The sequence below is a fragment of the Vulpes lagopus genome, chromosome 19 (assembly GCF_018345385.1).
Source record: "Vulpes lagopus strain Blue_001 chromosome 19, ASM1834538v1, whole genome shotgun sequence".
In the NCBI taxonomy this organism is placed as follows: Eukaryota; Metazoa; Chordata; class Mammalia; order Carnivora; family Canidae; genus Vulpes; species Vulpes lagopus.
In genome coordinates this window covers 30,064,470-30,086,217 of record NC_054842.1, presented here as the reverse complement: position 1 = coordinate 30,086,217, position 21,748 = coordinate 30,064,470, and the positions used below count along the sequence as shown (strand labels likewise).

General features: G+C 38.8%; 1 protein-coding gene across 3 annotated transcripts in view; it reads right to left on the bottom strand.

Annotated features, from left to right (window-relative positions):
* The window catches only part of DNAJC13 (DnaJ heat shock protein family (Hsp40) member C13), a 117,170-nt gene extending 97,982 nt beyond the window's left edge, over positions 1-19,188 (bottom strand). For 2 of the 3 annotated variants that reach the window (XM_041734033.1, XM_041734036.1), the window contains exon 1: positions 18,936-19,188. The gene's annotated coding sequence lies outside the window, so the exon portion shown is untranslated. Of the gene's footprint in view, positions 1-18,219; positions 18,322-18,935 lie in introns of all 3 variants that reach the window. The other variant, XM_041734034.1, reaches the window with a different exon arrangement.
* Positions 19,189-21,748: the final 2,560 nt, after the last annotated feature.

Sequence of the window (21,748 nt, the reverse complement as noted above, 5' to 3'; positions counted from 1 at the left end):
AGAGCCTGCCATATAGTACTGATTTTAAGGAACAAATTCTTCCATGAAACCATAAGATTTTAGTGGACAGGCACTGGTCTGTTCACCTTGCTGCCATAGACTTTAGCACACCATATTGTGATTATCTGCTCCCCTCCACTACACTGAGTTTCTTAAGGACAAGAATTGTCCTCAACATTCCAAAAACAAAGAATCTAATAAGAAATGTTTAAGTAAATGAATCTTTAACTCTCACATTACCAAAAAAAAGGCTTGACACAATATCAGCACCTAAAAATCGGCCAAGTATCAAACCAATTCCAAAAGGCTTTTGTTGAGCTACTGTCAGTAGTCACTGTCACTGTAAAGGACACCCACTATAAATACAATTTAACTTAAAAAGAGCAACATTTTAATTACAAAAGTAATGCATGTCCATAGTAAAAAATCTAAAATGCTCATAAAGTAAATTCCAGCATGCAAAGTAATCATTCTAGCCTCCCTTCTTCTATTTAGAATTAGCTTTTTAAAAAAAAAAAAAAAATTTAATTAAAAAAAAAATTAAGATTGGCAATTGTACTGCTTAAGCCTGTTTTCACACAATATTAATCTTCTTCTGTGGAATTAAATATTCTTTGAAAAAGTGATTTTTTAAGGCTATATGGTATTCCATTGTATGAATATATACTAGGACAATGCTACTTAAGGTGTAACCGCAAACATAAAGCTAAGTACAGAAACTGACAGTAAGTGTTTAGAAACCTTTATAGCAGTTTGGTGAGTGAATTCCTCTGGTTGAAGAGTATATAGACCAAACAGTTCAGGACTCTGAACTTGTGTGATGAATCACATGGTAATAGCTTCCTACCAGAGGGACAATGTCACATGTCATCTTTTAAAATTAGTTTACTTGGGATCCCTGGGTGGCGCAGCAGTTTGGCGCCTGCCTTTGGCCCAGGGCGCGATCCTGGAGACCCGGGATCGAATCCCACATCAGGCTTCTGGTGCATGGAGCCTGCTTCTCCCTCCGCCTGTGTCTCTGCCTCTCTCTCTCTCTCTCTGTGACTATCATAAATAAATAAAAAAATAAAATAAAAATAAAATAAAAACAAAACAAAACAAAACAAAAAATAAATAAATAAAATTAGTTTACTGACTGTAGCCCAAAAGTATATGAAATCCAGAACCCACTTACTTCATGAAAAAAATTAAATTTAGCTAATTGTACAGGATAAATATTAGAACTGTTTACTAATGAAAAGACTGATAAATGTTGAAAATACTACATAATTTGTTTCATACTGCATAAAAGCTAAAAATGAATAGGTCATTTATTTCTTCTTTTGTGACTTGACTATCTCTCCCTACCCTTAATTAGAAACCTACTTTAAAAAATATCGGATACTTGGGACACCTGGGTGGCTTAGCAGTTGAGCGTCTGCCTACGGCTCAGAGTGTGATCCTAGGGTCCTAGGATCGAGTCCAACATCAAGCTCCTCAAGGGGAGCCTGCTTCTCCCTCTGCCTATGTCTCTGCCTCTCTCTGTGTGTCTTTCATGAATAAATAAAATCTTAAAAAAAAAATATTGGATACATACCAAAGTGTCAATGCACACTAAATAGTTGGAATTATGGTTCCAACCATATTATGGTTCACACTGGTCTAATTTTTTTTTGGTCTAATTTTTTTTAATCAGCAAGTATTTTTTAAAAAATTTGAATAAAACTATTTTCATTTAAAAACATTTTTATAACAGCTTTTTGAGATGTAATTCACACACCATAGAATTCACCCTTCTTAAGTGTACAATTCAGAGGTTTTTAGTATGTTCAGAGTTTTACAACCGATACTGTTTTACAACATTTTTGTCACCCCAAAAAGAAATCCTGTTAGAGGAGTCACTCCTCCTTCCCACTCACTCCCAGCCCCTGGCAACCACTAATCTACTTTCTCTTACTATGGATTTGCCTATTTTAGACATGTCATATCAATGAATCCTACAAAATGTGGTCTCTGTGACTGCCTTCTTTCATTTAGCATGACATTTTCAGAGTTCATCCATACAGTGGCATGGATTCATTTCCTTCTATTGTATAGATATACCACATTTGTTGATCAGTTGAGACTCATTCGTGTTGCTTCTACTTTTTGGTTATTATGAATCATGCTGCTACAAATATTTGTACGAATACGTTTTTCTCTGGAGTATATATATACCTGCCTGGCAAAAACATTTTAAAAGACACCTCTATTTTGAAATTGCTTTATTTCTACTACTTGTTTTTGTATTAGCAAAGTGGCAAGGGCCTCTATACTCTTATGTAGAATACTCTTCCCCTACCTACATGGCTCACATGTCCTTCAAATCTGCATTCAAATGGCACTTTTATGAGGCCTACCCTAACTATCCTGTTATAAATTGTCATCACTTTCCTCATTCTACACTTTCAATTCCCTCTGACTCCTGCTTATTTTTCCTCTATGGCACCTTTCATTGTCTAATGTGTAATCTATTATCTCTCTAATCCTACTACCGTATTCAGAGAGAAGCATTTTTGTCTATGAAGCTCATTTATAAGTATACACACACACACACACACCCAGAGCCTGCAAGAGTGCCTGACACAAAACAGGTGCTCAATGAGTATTTGAGTGAATGAATGAAAGAAATGCAGCAATCCCATGGGAAATTCTGATGTCCACTTTAAACTTCATGTTCTAACAAGTACTCTTTTTTTTTTTTTTTTTTTTTTTTACAAGTACTCTTAAGATTTTGTCAAATCTTCTGAAAAAGCATCAACTCATGCTCCGAGGAATAAGAGAACCACAAGTAAGAGCAAGGTTAGGGAAACCTTTACTGTTACTAGAGAGGAAATTACAGTCAACTGACATCTTCCTACTAGTGTGTATGGAGACAGCTAAATATAGTCCTGACAGTTGGTACGTTTTGTTTGTTTTTTTCCTGGATTGTGTATCTAAGATGAAATAGACAGCCAACTAAGACTTATTAAAACCAGCAACATTTTCCCTGCCTTCTAAATCATTTGCAGTAAATGATACTGCTGAAAAGAAACTTAGGTAGGATCTCTAGAATATGCCAAAATAATAAAAAATATAGGTCTACAGATGTTATCTTTCCATTAGATATACTACAACTGAAGATTGGAATAAGAGAATAAAAAAGGAGGATAAAAAAGGCAACGGCCGATATTAAGAGTGGAGTTTGGATTGCTAGTCCATAACTTATGATATCTGAATGATAGGCTCTGTACCAAGACCTATCTTAGAAAAACGGTTAAGAAAATGTACTTGAGTGAAGATACCATTTAAAAACTTTAAATTTAAAATGGAAGTGAGAGAAAAATAGTAAAGACATAAAATGATAGCTCCAAAGAACTTAAAGCATGACCCAGGAGGGTGATAAAAACCCTGAAGTTGACTTCATAGGTATCACTGATTTGGGGGAATATGTAACTCAAATGGATCTTTTATTTATTTTTTTTGTTTAAAGATTTATTTATTAATGAGAGACACACAGAGAGAGAGACAGAGACAGAGGCACAGGCAGAGGGAGAAGCAGGTTCCATGCAGGGAGCCCGACGTGGGACTCGATCCTGGGACTCTAGGATCACGCCCTGGGACGAAGACAGGTACTAAACCGCTGAGCCACCCAGGGATCCCCTCAAATGGATCTTTTAGTAGGGGAAATATAACAAGTTTACATCAAGAATGCTTATCTACAACTTTCTGAAGACCTAGGAACTTGGTGGTGATTGAAAGCAGCACCAAACTCTAGAGATTTCTTAGGATAGATCAAAGAAGGAAGGAAGAAAAGACCTAACATACACGTTAATTATTAAACTAACAGAAGATATACAAATGGCCAACAGGTATATAAAAAGATGTTTGATGTCACTATCAGAGAAATGCAACTCAAAAGCATGAGAGGGGGTGCCTGGGACTCTCGATCCCGGGGTTGTGAGTTCAAATCCCTCATTTGGTGTGGAGATTACCAAAATATAAATATTTATATTTATATAAATATATTTTACTTATTTATATAAGTAAAAATCTTTTTTTAAAGGCATATTATTTCATACGTGTTACAATAGCTATTGTCAAAACAAACAAAAAACCCCAAAAGACAACAAGTTTTGGCAAGGATGTAGAGAAACTGAATACTGTTTAGTGGGAATATAAAATGGTGTAGGCAGTACAGAAAACAGTATGGAAGTTCCTAAAAATTAAAATTAGAACTACCAGATGATCCAGCAATCAAATTTCCACATATTTACTCAAAAGAACTGAAATTAGAAATCTTGAAGAGGAATACTCATTGAAGCATTTTTTTCTTAAAAGCCAAGATGTGGAAACAACTATAAGTCCATCAAAGGATGAATGAATAAAAAAATGTGGCATACACATAAAATGGAATATTCCTCAGTCTTGAAAAAGAAGGAAATCTTGCAATATGCAACACAGGTGAACTTTGGGGGGGGACATGATGCTTGAAGTTAGTCCAGAAGGGCAAATACTGTGTGACTACATGCAATTATATGAGTTATAGTCATATAGTCAAACTCACACAAACAGAGAGTAGAATGGTGGTTGCCAGGAACTGGGATGTACTGGAAATGGGAAGTTGCCAACCAATGGGTATAAAGTTTCAGTTGTACAGGATGATTAAGTTCCAGAGATCTGCTCTACAACATGGTGCCTATAATTAACAATACTGTACTGCACATTTAGAAACCTGTTAAGAGGACAGATCTCATGTTAAGTGTTCTTACCACAATAAAATAAAATTAAAGAAAATTTTAAAATAAACTACTGATTACTTGGTCTGGTAGAAAAGATATCATGCAGATAACCATATTGACAGAAAAATACAATATAAGATTAAAGAAGTACTTCAATTCTCTGGACATCACTAGAAGCTCCTATGGCCAAAATCAGCACACCTGACAATTATCTCTAATATTTTAGGAAGCAACAAGTGATATTGCTATTGTGCATCCAATTCTGAATAACCACCACCAAAAAAGGCTAGTAAAATGGAGGTGCTCTCTTTAGAAGAAAATTATTTCACTATCTGAAAAGCTTGCCTTCAGCCATGTTATATATAGGCAGAGGTATATTTGAGAGGCAAGAAAGGGAGGAGACACCTAAGTAACCAAGTCAACTCCAGAAATAATGGGATAATTCAGTGCTATTTATTGCTAGTGTCTGCATAGCTTCATAATAGAAATCAGGATAATCCTTTTTTTTGAGCCCTCAGTAAAGATTAGCTTGAAATTGGGGAGGCACGGTGACTCTAAAAAAAATGACTTAAGAGACATCCTGAAATTATGCAAAAACTAGGTTTCTTTGAGTATTCATCGTGTATTAATGATTTGGCCAGGCTCTGACTATGCATTTATCTACCTACCTCATTTTATCTCCATAACATCACTATAGTACAGATCTGATGAACCCATTTTATTGACAAGAAAATTGTAGAGAATTTATATCACTTCTCCCAGGGCACATTGCTGGTAAGTAGCAGGGCCAGACTTTGGACTCAATCTGCTTAACTCTACACTCTATGTATTTAACCTAAGCAATAAAACCTTCCGTCAAATTTAGGAACTCAAAATAAATTCATCCTGACCATGTAATTACAGATATATTATCTGACCACACATTCCTGGATTAATTTAGAACCAGTTCCAATTATTACTTTCACACAATTTCAAACAATGAAACAAACTGCCATATTCAACACAAGGCAAAAGAAATAAAAGAAAATGCAAGGCTCCAAGGCTGAAATACTCTACCATCTAAAAATAAACTTTTAAAAATTAATTTCTATAGATAAGCTTTAAAAAGATTTTTAAATAAAGTGTTCAAAACAAACATGACAGAAGTTTGCCACCAATATGATTCCAGGATAGTCTTCAAGGAGCCCTCAATAACAGAAAAAATATTACTTTAACACTGAACTTTTAAAACAACCAGATTAATGAGATCTGAGGCTGGGACCTACTTCCCAACAGCATAATACTAACTTCTCCAAATTTTCAGGTAAAATCTATTTTATATTCCCAATAAAACCTTAACCACTTTGATGCAGTCATTTCATCTGATGAAGGCAACTGGTCTGAAAATTGCACTAACTCTTTCAGACCATGAAGATACTCCCAAACACAAAACTCAGTAGTGGACAATGGCAATACACAAATATCAGAAAAATGCAGAAGAAATAGGATAAGAATATTCTGTACTATGTATCATTCAAAATGAGACTTGGAACAACTTTAAGGAAACCACTGGGAAATGAGTGAAAGCAAAACTGAGGTGGGGGGTCCTCCAAGTACAGTGTTCAAGTGATGATTTAATCTGGCAACTCAAACTTAGAATACCTCCCTGTAGCATAGGTACCAGACTACACTAAACTAATCAATGACTGGCACAAAAAGCTACATTAATATGCGCACTAAACTAGTTTTAGTATTCAATCTATCATCAAGGTAAGTGAGGTAGTGAATTTTTTAAATGTTACTTATGGCTGAACACTGATTAGTAATAACTGCCATTTGCTAGCTGTGTAACTCTCAAGAAAAGCTTCCTAAACTCAGAATCACAGACCATCTATGAAAGAGAGACAACAGCATTTGTGACAAAGGGCTTCGGTGAGGACTAAATGAGATTAAGTAAAGGGGAGAGTGTGATGCTTGGCTCAGAATAAGCACTCAAAAATATATTTTTTAAAGATTTTATTTGATAGAGAGAGAAAGCATGAGGGGGTGGGGGCAGTGGGAGAGGGAGAAGCAGACTCCCAAATGAGTAGGAAGCCCCATGTGGGGCTCAGTCCCAGGACCCCTGGATCGTGACCTGAGAAGACAGACGCTTAACTGACTGAGCCACCCAAGCACTCAAAAACATGGACTACAATCCTAATAGTTATTACTGTACTTTAAATATACCACCCTAGATATGAAATAATTGTTTCCTATCTATGATTACCTCTCTCACTTTCAGGCTTACAGGGCCCTGTATCTCTCTTAAAGCTTCTTGGGCGGGAAAGTTAAAACTATTACTTAATCATAAATCTTTTAATTTCAATCCTTATACTATTTATTCAATGTATATCACCAACAAATATCAGCTAGGATTTCTACTTTCAAAAGTAGAGTGTTTGGCAGCCCAGATGGCTCAGCGGTTTAGCACCACCTTCAGCCCAGGGCCTGATCCTGGAGACCGGGGATCAAGTCCCACGTCAGGCTCCCTGCATGGAACCTGCTTTTCCCTCTGCCTGTGTCTCTGCCTCTCTGTGTGTGTCTCTCATGAATAAATAAATAAAATCTTTAAAAAAAAAAAAAAAAAGGTGTTTTGGGATGCCTGGGTGGCTCAGCAGTTGGGCGTCTGGCTTCGGCTCAGGTCATGATCCCGGATCTGGAGTCCCCCATCGGGCTCTCTGCAGGGGGCCTGCTTCTCCCTCTGCCTGTGTGTGTCTCTGCCTCCCTCTGTGTCTCTCATGAATAAACAAATAAAAATCTTTTTTTAAAGAAAGTGTTTTATTGCTTTAATCAGTACTCATATTTTTCACCTGCTAATTCAAAAATAATAGCGATACATATTTAAGCTGTGTTGAATATATAAGGGTGTCATTATTTAATATCCATTGTTATTTTATTCTTTACAATTTATCTTATCTAAGAATGTTTATAAAAGAAATAAATAAGGACACCTGGGTGGCTCAGTCGGTTAAGTCTGACTCTTCATTTTGGCTCAGGTCATGACCTCAGGGTTATGAGACTGAGCCCCACTTCAGGCTCTGCACTGGGTATGGAGCCTGCTTAGGATTCTCTGCATGTTTCTTTAATAAGCTCTGAAAGTGTTTCTAAAATTGTTCGGGCAGCGTGGGTGGCTCAGCGGTTTAGTGCCACCTTCAGCCCAGGGTGTGATCCTGGAGACCCGGGATTGAATTCCACGTCAGGCTCCCTGCATGGAGCCTGCTTCTCCCTCTGCCTCTCTGCGTCTCTCTCTCATGAATAAATACATAAAAATCTTTAAAAAAATAAAATAAAATTGTTGTTCATAGGCAAAAACTCTTAAGCGACCATAATTCCCACTAATCGTGAAGAAAAATATACAAAACTTCCAGTATCAAGCAGCTCAAGCATCAAGCAGGCAATTGCAATAACAGTCATTTATAGGCACATTCTCTAAACAGCAATGAACTGTCCAACTAAAAAAATGTGAAACTTGCTGGATGATATCTTAGTAGCAGCTCCATCATCAGCACTTGCCACCCTGCCAGTTGTTAAGATGTATTCAACAAGTTAGCAAGAATTTACCTGTTCAAACTAATTATTGATTAAATACCATCCCCTTTGGGGCACCTGGGTGGCTCAGTCAGTTAAATGTCTGCCTTTGGCTCAGGTAATGATCCTAGGGTCCTGGGATGAGCCCTACATCAGGTTCCCTGCTTAGCAGGGAGTCTACTTCTTCCTCTCTCTCTGTCCCTCCTGCCAGCTTGTGCTCACTTGCATACTCTCTCAGTAAATTAAAAAAAAAAAATCATCTCCTTCATTCCTACAATAGTGCTCCACTTCAAATTCTCAGACTTACCCCTCCTTATTTTTTTGATGAGAAAAACACAAGTTTACATATCCTTTATAACTCACATTGAAAGCATCTCTAATTTTAGTTGGTTTCTCACCTGTTTTCATTCTCTATCCTATTATACTACCAACAGAGCATTTTTGCAACTTCACAGTTTGTTCTTTTGAAAGAAGTATTCTAGGGGTTAAAAAGTCAAATTCAGGGCAACACAGTCATTTTGGCAAGATTCACCCTATTCATTGAATTCCCTTGCTTCATGCTTTCGAACATTTAATGTTCTCACATTCTCTAATTTATTACTGGCAGTAAAACTGGCAATCCATTTAAGATAATCTATGAATGAGAATCATCTTTCAGAAGATATGATTTTGACACAAAACCACAGGATTTGAGAGTCCACTAAGCAGGAGTCTACACCAGACTGATAATAAGAACAAAAACCAGGTTGAAAGGCATCAACACTACAGGCACCCAAGCAGATTACAGCCAAGCTATAAGCAAAAGAATTTGCACACATAGCAAAACTAAGTGTATGTGCAAGTCTTATGTTAAGTAAAAACAGAGCCCTCATTTAGCCAGAGATGAGTGCGTATGCTCAGAAAAATACAGATCTTCCTTGATGTACTATGGGGTTATGTCCTGATAAGCCCATTGTAAGCTGAAAATGCATTTAATACACTTAGCTTACTGAACATGATAGCTTAACCTAGCCTACCTTAAATGTGCTCAACTTGTATTAGCCTACAGTTGGACGAAATCATCTAATATAATGCCTATTTTATAACAAAGTACTGAACATCCCATGTGATTCACTGAATACTGTACTGAAAGTGAAAAAACAAAACTGTCATAAGTCTATCAGTTGTTCACCCTTGTGACCACAGGGCAGAGAGCTGCGGCTCACTGCCATTGCCCAGCATCACAAGAGTATGGTACCACACAGCACTAGCCTGAGAAAATATCAAAATTCAAAGTACAATTTCTACTGAATGCATACCACTTTCACACTATCATAAAGTTGAAAGATTTTAAGTCAAACTATTATTAAGATGGGGACCATCTGTGATACATTAGTGAATTAAATGAAGGAAATGGCTTTAATAAAGGCTACTTGCCTTTAAAGCATGCATTTTGCATGACCCACTAATTTTTACACAATTACAACAACTTGGAGTGAGCAAATAAGATACTAATTTTTCCACTTTGCGTCTGTTAACATGAAGAGATAATTCTGCTCTCAAATAATGTATTAAAACATTAATTTGTCTTGAAATGTATTAAAAAATAAGATGGACAGAAAGATGGATATATATAATAAAGCAAATAAAGTAATTTTTAAATTTTTTTTAATTTATTCATGAGAGACACACACAGAGAGAGGCAGAGACATAGACAGAGGGAGAAGCAGGCTCCATGCAGAAAGCCTGATGTGGGACTTGATCCCAGGACCCCGGGATCATGACCTGAGCCAATAGTAGACTCTCAACCACTGAGCCACCCACTCATTCCCAAGTACAGTAAATGTTAATGTAAAAATCTTGGGAGAGGAGTATATGAGTATGTAATGTAAAGTTCTTTCAATTTAGCTGTAGATGAAAAACTTATTTGGGGAGAATTGCATTTACCTTTATTTTCTGACCAAGCTCTCCTATCATAGAAATGCTATTTTTCTGCTACAATGTGACACTATACCTGAAAATATGGTATACAGACACATGATAGTCACATGGCAGGAATTTATTAACTTAATATTTCCTCATACAACTTATACCCTATTAAAAATGCAGGGGGAAGGAGAACCACAAAGCTAAAACAAAGGCTAATCTTGAAAGATTAGCAAAGGCTAACCAAAGAGACAATCACTTAATACTAGCTTCTTACAAGCCTTCTTTCGAGACACCGGGGTGGCTCAGCAGTTTAGCACCTGCCTTTGGCCCAGGACTTAATCCTGGGGTCCCGGGACTGAGTCCCACATCGGGCTCACTGCAGGGAGCCTGCTTCTCCCTCTGCCTATGTCTCTGCCTCTCTCTGTGTGTCTCTCTCATGAATAAATAAATAAAATCTTAAAAAAAAAAAAAAAGCCTTCTTTGATTTGTAACTGGATTCAAAATCTGAGTGAATTACATCACTAGGCTAGTTCTGTTTCAAATAAAATGTAAAAATATAAATAGTTAATGATCCAATTTTAGATGTGCTGCTGAAGAGAGGACAAAATATAGTTAACAGAACATTAATTTTTACCCTGATTAAAAAGCTAAAACCAGACTTAGATAGAATATGCCCTGTACAGGGGAAACCTGATATAAACTTTAACCCTCTTTTTAATCTTTAACTTCATGTTTTAATATATAACACAAGTATAGACAAAAGCATTTCCTTCAAAAAATAACAAATCAGTATGCGTAATGTGTATAATACCTACTGTACAGGGGTCTTTAAACAACTATAAAATAGACCACAAAGTAAGGTTTTAATACATCCTATCTTAGATTTCTAAAAGCATTGAAGAACCCACTAACTCCAGAGATAAATGTGGTTGGAGAGGAAAGCCAGTGGTACTATCAAATGTCAGCTGACAATCTTATCTCTAAATAATTGCTCAGAAGTTAGAATACAGAAACCTTTGCACTGTCTGCCACATTAAAATGAACTTTTAAATACTTCCACCACCACAGGGTAGGGCAAAATAATTTATGATCCATCTCTCCATTCTTTTTAAAAAATCTGTTCCTTTCCCATTAGAAATCAGATATACATTTATGAAATAAAAGGGCAAGGGAAACTCAAAAGGAATTCCTAAATCTGAAGAAACATTTTTAATAGTATCTTAAGGGCGCCTGGGTGGCTCAGTTGGTTGAGCATCTGCCTTTGACTGGGTCATTGATCCCAGGGTCCTGGGATGCTAGAGTCCCACAATCAGGCTCCTTGTTCAGCGGGGAGCCTGCTTCTCCCTTTCCCTCTGCCTGATGCTCCCTCTCTGCTTGTGCTATCAAACAAATAAATAAAATCTTAAGAAAAAAACAGTATCTTAATTGGGGGAGGGGCAAGCATAAATATCACAGCAGTTAATTTTGTCCCTTCCTATTCAATATAAATATTGAAAGAAATGTCTTTACATTTTAATCACATGTATGCTGATTTTATCTGAGGGAATAATTCTTACTTCTCACAAAATAGACCTCTATCTGTTGTAATCACAAAAAGTTTGTTTTCCAAGAAAGATGCATGAATTTGACTCTCCTTTCCAAAATGAAAAAATGCTTTGAAATACTCATCTAAATATTTACCAAGCAAATGTGTTTAAGCAATTCTGTGAAATCAATGCTATGATCATTGACATAGTTTTAGTTTGTATACATAGAAGATTTTGAGACCTAATTTCTATTTCATCTTTAAAGCTAACTTGGTTCATGCAAGAACAAAATATACTAGTTCAATAAGTTCTTCAGCTCACAAACAGGTACTTAATAATCTTGCTCTATTACACTAAATAGATCCTAATGGGTAAAAGAGATTTTCAATCGCCATGTTTTAACTTGTTGCTGTTTTTTCTATCACTGTAGTGAATGTATAATGGAGGACTAAATTTCCTAAGTATATTACAAATACATCTTAGAGGAAGTTTTATAGTAAGGGCTCTAATAGGCAAACACAGTATTAAAAGACAAGGAGCTTAGGCTACTACGATTTCCCTTTAACCCAATACAAAATAGCAAAAAACATGTAGGTTTCTCCTTTGGCTCTTTCTGAAATGTCCCTGTTATTCCTAACGCTGCCATAGTTCTTCAGATTTTACAGAACACCCCCAAATCTACCAGTTAAAAAAAAAAAAAAAGGAAAATTCCACTTTTAAAATTAAACCCAGCAGATCTAAGTTTGGGGGGAAGGAATGGTTTTATCTACTCTAGGATTTGGTAAACATCCAAAATACACTCTGTATCTTAACTAGAAGTTTGAGGGGGAGAGAAACCTCATAGCACTAGATGACTAATGAATACATGTCTAAAAATCATGTATAAGAATTTAAATTTTACTATAATTAGCACAGAATTTATGAAATATCAGGAAAAATCTCCTATATTCATAACCTTATCAATCCTTCCATTATGTTCTGGCAAATATACTTGACAAAAATCAAAACATTTAGGTAATTATTTTAGATTGCTTTGGGGTTTTGTTTTTGATCTGTTCATCAAAGACCAAATTTTTACTCATCAACTGCACAGAGATACTACCAGTGGCCATGCACTAAATACGTGAACACTACTTAGGTGTGTGGTCTACTTTGAAGGGCAACTTAGAATGCTGCAACTATAAAATCCCATTGAATGTAGACTCTGTTGTTTTAGAGATCACTATTCTTAATAAGCAGTTTATAAAAGTGCAAGTAAAATTCAAATATGCAGGCTGCTGAATAAAGTTAAGGGCCTGTGAAAACTACTAGCAAATTATGTTTATCTTTACTGATAAAGATTTTGCTGAACCACACTTAATATCTTAGTAAAGATGATCACAACCATGTTGGTTTACATTACTTATTACAAAAATATTCCCCAAATCAGTGATTCTCAAAGGAGTTTCCACAATTAGAAATCACTCCATACTACAAGAGATGTTACTGATTGGCATGTGCTGAGCATGTGAAAACTGCTGAAGCAGAAAAATGTGTTGAGCACCACACTACAATTTTAAAGTAATGGTTGGGGCAGGATGCTGCCCTAAGAGACACTATGACTAGAAACATTACAGTAGGGGCACCTGGTTGGCTCAGTCGATTAAGCGTTGACCTTCAGCTCAGGTCATGCTCCCAGAATCCTGGAATCAAGTTCTACATTGGGCTCCCCACGCACCAAGGAGTCTGTTTCTCCCTCTCCCTCTGCTTCTCCCTGGGTTCATGCTCACATGTGTGCTCTCTCACAAATAAATAAAATCTTAAAAAAATAAAACTACAGTACTCCCCACTTATCCACAGGAAATGTGCTTCGAGACCTGAGTGGATGCCTGAAACCACATACTATCAAATCCCCTATCACTCTCTTTCCCTAAACATACATACCTAGAATAAAGTTTAATTTATAAATTAGGTACAGTAACATATTAACAAGATAAAACAATTATAACAATATACTGCAATAAGTTATGTGAATGCGGTCTCTCTCAAATTACCTTATTGTACGACAGTTACTAAGCCTTAAGATAAAATATCTATGTGATGAGATTATATGAGGTAACATAGACACTGCCATAGCATTAGGAGACCACTGACCTGACAATTCATTAGAAGGATTACCTAACTCTGCATCTCTATTGACCTCAAAACCTGAACTGTGAAAAGTGAATAAGGAGTGACCACTCTACTATGATTTAATAGATGGGGCTAGATACACCTCAATGTACAATACAGATCCATGGGCTGAAGAACTACCCTCAACTGACTTTCAAATATCCAACTGGGCATTCACATAGATAAAAATTCATTTATAACTAATCCCAATTTTAATTCTGTATTAAATACAAATCACAAAATATGCTTCGCAGAGTTTAACATGCATAGAATTTTCTAGGAATCCACCTATCATGTAAATGGGGAGACCATCTTCTTGGGTTTTGTTTGACAGTGTCTATTATTTTGTCTTCATTTTTGAAAAAATATTTTTGCTCTTTTTTCTTTCAGTACTTTAAAGTTGTCACCCAATTATCTACTTGTTTGCACTGTTTCTCTGGGGGTTTTTGTTTTGTTTTTTTAAAGATTCCTATTTATTTATTTATTCATGAGAGACAGAGAGATGCAGAGACACAGGCAGAGGGAGAAGCAGACTCCATGGAGGGAGCCCGATGCAGGACTCGATCCCAGGTCTCCAGAAATCAGGCCCTGGGTCAAAGGTGGCACTAAACCGCTGAGCCACCCAGACTGCCCTGTTTCTGTTTTATTAACTCTCTTCCTCTGTATAGATTTCTCTTTTAGCTATCTTCAAGATTTTCTGTCCTTTGTTCACATCACTATAAATATGATGTCAAGGTAAGTTTTGTTTGGATGAGGGGGGCGGGATTTACCTTCCTTGGTATTATCTAAGCTACTGGATCTGTGGTTTGATGTCTGTCATTAATTTTGGAGATTTTTCTATTATTTCCTCAAACATTTCAATATTTATTCTCTTTTCTCTTGTGAGATTCCAATCATTTATATATTAAAATGATATATAAATATATCTATCCCCAAGCTCTAGGGTGTTTCATTTTAACTTTTGTGTGTCAGTTAGGTAATTTCTTCTACCCTCACTGATTCTTTCCTTGGCTATGTCAATTCTGATAAGTCCAAAAGCATTCTTCATTTCTTTACTGTGTAATAATAACTCTAGCATTTCTTTTTATTCTGATAGTTTCTATCAGCTGTAATTACCCACCTGATCTTGCATGTTGCCCCCTCTTCTGTTCAACCTTTAACATATAGTAATTTCAAATCCCCTAGCAGATAACAGCATCTATATTAATCTAAGTATACTTCTTTTTTTTTTTTTTAATTTTTATTTATTTATGATAGTCACAGAGAGAGAGAGAGAGAGGCAGAGACACAGGCAGAGGGAGAAACAGGCTCCATGCACCGGGAGCCTGACGTGGGATTCGATCCTCGGTCTCCAGGATCGCGCCCTGGGTCAAAGGCAGGCGCTAAACCGCTGCGCCACCCAGGGATCCCTCTAAGTATACTTCTGATTACTGCTTTTTCTCGAGAAATTTTTGCCTTTTTGTACGCCTTATAATTTTTGGTTGAAAACTTGACATGTATAGAACAGTAAAGACTGAGGTAAATGATTTTTGTGGCTGGAAATGGGCACATCTTTTCTTAACTAGGTCTTTAGTGGAGGGTTTGTGTTCATCTGTTTAGGAATTGGGCTAGATTTATGATTTGCTGTTGCTATGGTTATTCTCAGTGCACCACAGGCTTCAAAAATCTGCAAAATAGTGCCTATGGTGGGGGATGGTTTACTAAAGCAAAGTCTATTTGATTCTCTGTGCTGTGCCTCTTGGCATGATATTGTTCCTAGTAATATTCTGCATTCACTTGTTATTCAAAACTTCTTAGAGTGGCAGGGAGTGGAGATACAGTCTTTGTAGTTCCGATTAAGGTTCAGTCGTAGGTATATACTGTATCCCTGGATCTCAGGGGTGTGATCCTCTTATTCATCCTGGCTGCATTTTAACCTCAGTACCCCTCCTGGAGAAGATTCTTTCCCCTTTTCTTGTTTTGCCCCAGCTCAATGAATGCTCACCAACAGAGCCAGCAGGGATGCCCTTCCCTTCACAGATTAAGATTTTTGTTCCATAAAAGAGACAAAGAGATAGAGTTTTGTGCCCCCCTTGAAAGCTGTGCTGCTATATCAGCACCACAACAGACCCCAAGGACTGCTCATGGTTCTTTCCAATCTTTTTTCTTTCTTTCTTTCTTTCTTTCTTTCTTTCTTTCTTTCTCTTTCTTTCTTTCTTTCTTTCTTTTTCTTTCTTTCTTTCTTTCTTTCTTTCTTTCTTTCTTTCTTTCTTTCTTTCTTTCTTTCTTTCTTTCTTTCTTTCTTTCTTTCTTTCTTTCCAATCTTTTCTAAGAATGCCCAGTGAGTTTGTGGAGAAAGACCTTGGAAAAAGGTACACTCAGCCTTCATCAGCCTGTCAATTATTCAAGCTGAACTCTTCTCACCAGTGTTATGTCCAATGAATGTGAAACTGAATTCATGTCTACTCTCTCCCCTTAAATTCTAGGCCAGTGGTTTGCTCTGTGACCTCAGTTCTTTAGCAGGTGTCAAAAAAAGTCAAGAATTTGGGTGTCTAGGTGGCTCAGGTCATGATCCTGGGGTCCTAGGATCAAGTCCCACACCATGCTCCCTGCAAGGAGCCTGCTTCTCCCTCTGCCTATGTTTCTGCCTCTCTCTCTCTCTCTCTCATGAATAATAAATAAAATCTTAAAAAAAAAAAAAAAAGGTCAAGAATTTAAAGTGAGTCCCATTCTTTTTTGGTGCAACAGTGAGAGCAAAGCTTCTTTTATCCCAAGACCGGAGTCAGAAGGTGGTTATATAAAAACTATCTCCTGATAATAGAACAGGTGTTACAAACTGTTTGAAATGAAAATGGGGTCTTTATTGGGTTCCATGAAGTTGAGAAACAGTGATTCAAATGATTTCTTTCTAAACAACTCCCCTTTAACCACTGCTAAATTACAGTCAACATTTAGGCCTAAAACTATTAGCAGCCAAATCCTTGCTATAGTTTATCTGCACAGCCTTGCTTCTATTTTACTAATTTAAGTACCTCAATCAGAGAAGCAGGGGAAAGGTAAGTGCTATGAAAAAAATCTCAAAATCACCTGTGTAAACAGAAATGGTTAAGGAATCGAGCCAAATTAGTTAAAACAGATCTTTTAATTTCAACTGTAATTTAGTATGTATTGAGAATCAGATTCCGCTATCAAGCTTTTTACAAATTTAGTGAAGTCAGCATTGTTACAGTCTACCTTGGCAACTAGCTTCTATTTATTTGTGGATAAAGTTAAATTCTTATAAATAACTCCTGCTTTCCGTGATTCCTTAACTTTTGCATTGATAATGCTTATATAGTTTAGCCCATTTACTACTGTCACTTTAGAAAAAGAGGAACATCCATTGCCTCCCAGTGGAATACAAATGGTGGTATTTTCCATGAACTAGACTAGAGACTTAAGGTTCTTGACATTCCTATCTCTTAATAACCCTCTGACTATTCTTTTCCTCCCTTAATATGTTCTACTTCCTGTTTTCAAACTAGGAATACAGTGTAACATTTTCTAAACAGGACTTATGCCCCATTGTGACATTAATGGCAGAAGCCAAGTTTGAGATATAGCTACTTAAACATTGTTTCATAATACATTTAAAATGTTAACAAAGTTTTAGCTTACATGCTAAATTCAGTCAAACAATACAGCACTTTCCAAAACCAAAGAAATGTGAATCAAGTCTTTTTTGAATAGCCAGTTTCTTACGGGTAGTTTTCAAATTTTCTTTTCTTTTCTTTTCTTTTCTTTTTAATTTTTAGGGCAAGTCCTATTTCAGATTCCCATAGACTCTCAGAGTCCTGATGATATACTACAAAACCTGACCACTGTAATTTCCTCAAACTCTGCAGATGGCACTTTCAAACCTAGAAATCGATCAGATCCATAGAGTAAGAAAGAAAATACAGTAAGAAAGACAATCACTGGGGCAGACTCTCAATTTTTTTTTTTTTTTTTTTTTGCGAAAACATTATACTCCCAAGAGACTCTAAATAACCCTACAGCGCAAAGCCCTTCATAGGGGAGGTAAAAGCATCAAGCGGAGGCCCTCCTGTTTGAAGGAAATCACAGTAGGATAAAAAGGGGAAAAGTAGAGAAGAGAGAAATCATCACTTTCGAGAGAGACCACAGCCACGTTGGGGGGGGGGGGAGCTTTTTTTTTAACGCCTCCCTCCCCCGAACAACTGGAAAATGAAACAATCTAAAGACATCAACTGATAAAAACAACAACAACAACCAACACCTCAAGACCACAGTGGGTAACTGAACACCCTACAGGAAAACAATGTAGGGGAAGGCACTCTTCTTAAGGATAAGAAGTCAAATCTGCGTCTCACCGCCACTCACTGAGCGTCTGAGTCCTTCTTCACTCACTCCAAAGGCCACATTCAGAGGCAAAACCACAGCAGTGAACCAAAGGCCACTGCAAACAGGCTCCCCTGCAGGAAAGTAAAAAACCTTGGGGGGTAAGCTTGATTTTGGAAAAGGAAGAAGCCTGGAGAAGAAACGTCGCGGGTCCCCATACACCCCCCCCCCAAATCTCCCAAGGAAATCAAACAAAGCCAATCCAAGAAACTCAAAGTCGACACCGCACGTGAGGGGAAGGAGGGTCGCGGACCCCAACAAACAAGAGTTGCCGGCAACCAGCAGAAAAGTGCATTCAGACTAGGAAGCAGCGAGAGAATCCCGAGGGCGGAGCCCGGAGGGGAGCGAGGGGTGTGTGGGGGTAAGGATGTGCAGAGGGAATCTGGGGACCAAGGGGAGTAGGAAACGAAACAAACAATCCAAAAAAAAAAAAAAAAAAAAAAAGGAGGGGAGGGGTGGGGCTGGACGCGGCAGCGCCCTGGGAGAATGTCACTTGCAGCCGGGGGGATCCGACGGGAGGAACCCGACCGGCAGCCCTGGGGGAGGGTCACCTGCTCCCCTTAGCAGCTGGAGGCTGCGGCGGCCAAGACACCACCCCTCCTTCTTCCAGCCCTCAGCCCCCCAAGTCCCCGTGGCGCGGGGAGAGGGTTAAGGCAGAGCCCCACAGGCCGTGCCTGGAGTGGTTTACCTTCGCGGGAGGCTGGAGACGCTCCAGCCCGAGCTCCTCCCGCCGCCGGCTCTGCGTCCGGAGTGAGTTGAGGTGCCCTCCGGCCTCCTCCCGCTCACCACTTCCCCTTTCCCCCGTCGGGGCCCTGTAGCTCCGCTGCCGCGGGTTCCTGGTGCCGCGGCGGCGCGGCCTCCCCGCCCCCTCCGCCTCCTCCCTCTGCCTCTCAGAGGCTCACTCTGGAGGCCGCCATCTTCGCTCAGGGTTTCAGCAACCGCGCTCCACTACGCCTGCGTCGCCACCGCCCCGGCGGTCACGAGACCCCGTCAGCTGATTCCGGCTCTTCCGCCTTCTGTCCCGCCCTCCCGCGCGCACTGCTCGGCTCTCCCCGTCTCATTGGCCCCCTTTCCCAGAACCTCCTGGTTCCTACCCGCGAGCCCGCCCGCCCGCCCGAACTCACACATGCGCAGAGCGACGAGGCCAGCTGTAGGAGCTGGAGTCCACGCAGCGCCGGCGAGGGCGCGCCCCGGGTGCGCGTGCGCGCGGGTGGAGCCACGCCCCTCCGGCGTGTTCTGCGAAGGTCACGCCCCTCGGCGTGTGGCTCAGGGTCCCGCGGGCGGTAGTGCTGCCTGCTGCGTCCCGGCTGTTTATTTTAGTTAGTTTTTTTTTTTTTTTTAAGATTTTATTTATTTATTAGAGGCACAGAAAGAGAGAGAGAGAGACAGGCAGAGGGAGAAGCAGGCTCCTTGCCGGGAGCCCGACGTGGGACTCGATCCCGGGTCTCCAGGTCACGCCCTGGGCTGAAGGCGGCGCTAGACCGCTGCGCCACCGGGGCTGCCCGTCCAGGCTGTTTATACAGTTAATTCCCCGAAGTCCTGTGCCAGAGCCTTACCCCATCTCGCCCTGGGCTTTCAAATGCTTGTGGAGTGTCCGCGAGGCAATCCGAAGGCTCAGCCTGCTACTCGGCTTGGCTGGATTGCGAGCCAGCAGGTTCACCCCTCCTGAGACCTCCCGGAACGACAGTCGAGGGTTTACATTCTGATTGGCCTGGGATGTCGCCAAGATTAAAGCTCGGGAGATGCCTCCGGCTTGCCTGTCGTCTGCCGGAGCGCCGGCTAGCTTCGTTTATTGTCTGCTGGCCACATGTCAGGGGGTTTATTATTTGCATCACTTAATCCTCAACTCTGAAAGTAGGAATTATCCTCGTTTTGGAGAAAGACCTTGGAAAAAGGTACACTCGGCCTTCATCAGCCTGTCAATTATTCAAGCTGAACTCTTCTCACCAGTGTTATGTCCAATGAATGTGAAACTGAATTCATGTCTACTCTCTCCCCTTAAATTCTAGGCCAGTGGTTTGCTCTGTGACCTCAGTTCTTTAGCAGGTGTCAAAAAAAGTCAAGAATTTGGGTGTCTAGGTGGCTCAGGTCATGATCCTGGGGTCCTAGGATCAAGTCCCACACCATGCTCCCTGCAAGGAGCCTGCTTCTCCCTCTGCCTATGTTTCTGCCTCTCTCTCTCTCTCTCTCATGAATAATAAATAAAATCTTAAAAAAAAAAAAAAAGGTCAAGAATTTAAAGTGAGTCCCATTCTTTTTTGGTGCAACAGTGAGAGCAAAGCTTCTTTTATCCCAAGACCGGAGTCAGAAGGTGGTTATATAAAAACTATCTCCTGATAATAGAACAGGTGTTACAAACTGTTTGAAATGAAAATGGGGTCTTTATTGGGTTCCATGAAGTTGAGAAACAGTGATTCAAATGATTTCTTTCTAAACAACTCCCCTTTAACCACTGCTAAATTACAGTCAACATTTAGGCCTAAAACTATTAGCAGCCAAATCCTTGCTATAGTTTATCTGCACAGCCTTGCTTCTATTTTACTAATTTAAGTACCTCAATCAGAGAAGCAGGGGAAAGGTAAGTGCTATGAAAAAAATCTCAAAATCACCTGTGTAAACAGAAATGGTTAAGGAAATTAGTTAAAACAGATCTTTTAATTTCAACTGTAATTTAGTATGTATTGAGAATCAGATTCCGCTATCAAGCTTTTTACAAATTTAGTGAAGTCAGCATTGTTACAGTCTACCTTGGCAACTAGCTTCTATTTATTTGTGGATAAAGTTAAATTCTTATAAATAACTCCTGCTTTCCGTGATTCCTTAACTTTTGCATTGATAATGCTTATATAGTTTAGCCCATTTACTACTGTCACTTTAGAAAAAGAGGAACATCCATTGCCTCCCAGTGGAATACAAATGGTGGTATTTTCCATGAACTAGACTAGAGACTTAAGGTTCTTGACATTCCTATCTCTTAATAACCCTCTGACTATTCTTTTCCTCCCTTAATATGTTCTACTTCCTGTTTTCAAACTAGGAATACAGTGTAACATTTTCTAAACAGGACTTATGCCCCATTGTGACATTAATGGCAGAAGCCAAGTTTGAGATATAGCTACTTAAACATTGTTTCATAATACATTTAAAATGTTAACAAAGTTTTAGCTTACATGCTAAATTCAGTCAAACAATACAGCACTTTCCAAAACCAAAGAAATGTGAATCAAGTCTTTTTTGAATAGCCAGTTTCTTACGGGTAGTTTTCAAATTTTCTTTTCTTTTCTTTTCTTTTTAATTTTTAGGGCAAGTCCTATTTCAGATTCCCATAGACTCTCAGAGTCCTGATGATATACTACAAAACCTGACCACTGTAATTTCCTCAAACTCTGCAGATGGCACTTTCAAACCTAGAAATCGATCAGATCCATAGAGTAAGAAAGAAAATACAGTAAGAAAGACAATCACTGGGGCAGACTCTCAATTTTTTTTTTTTTTTTTTTT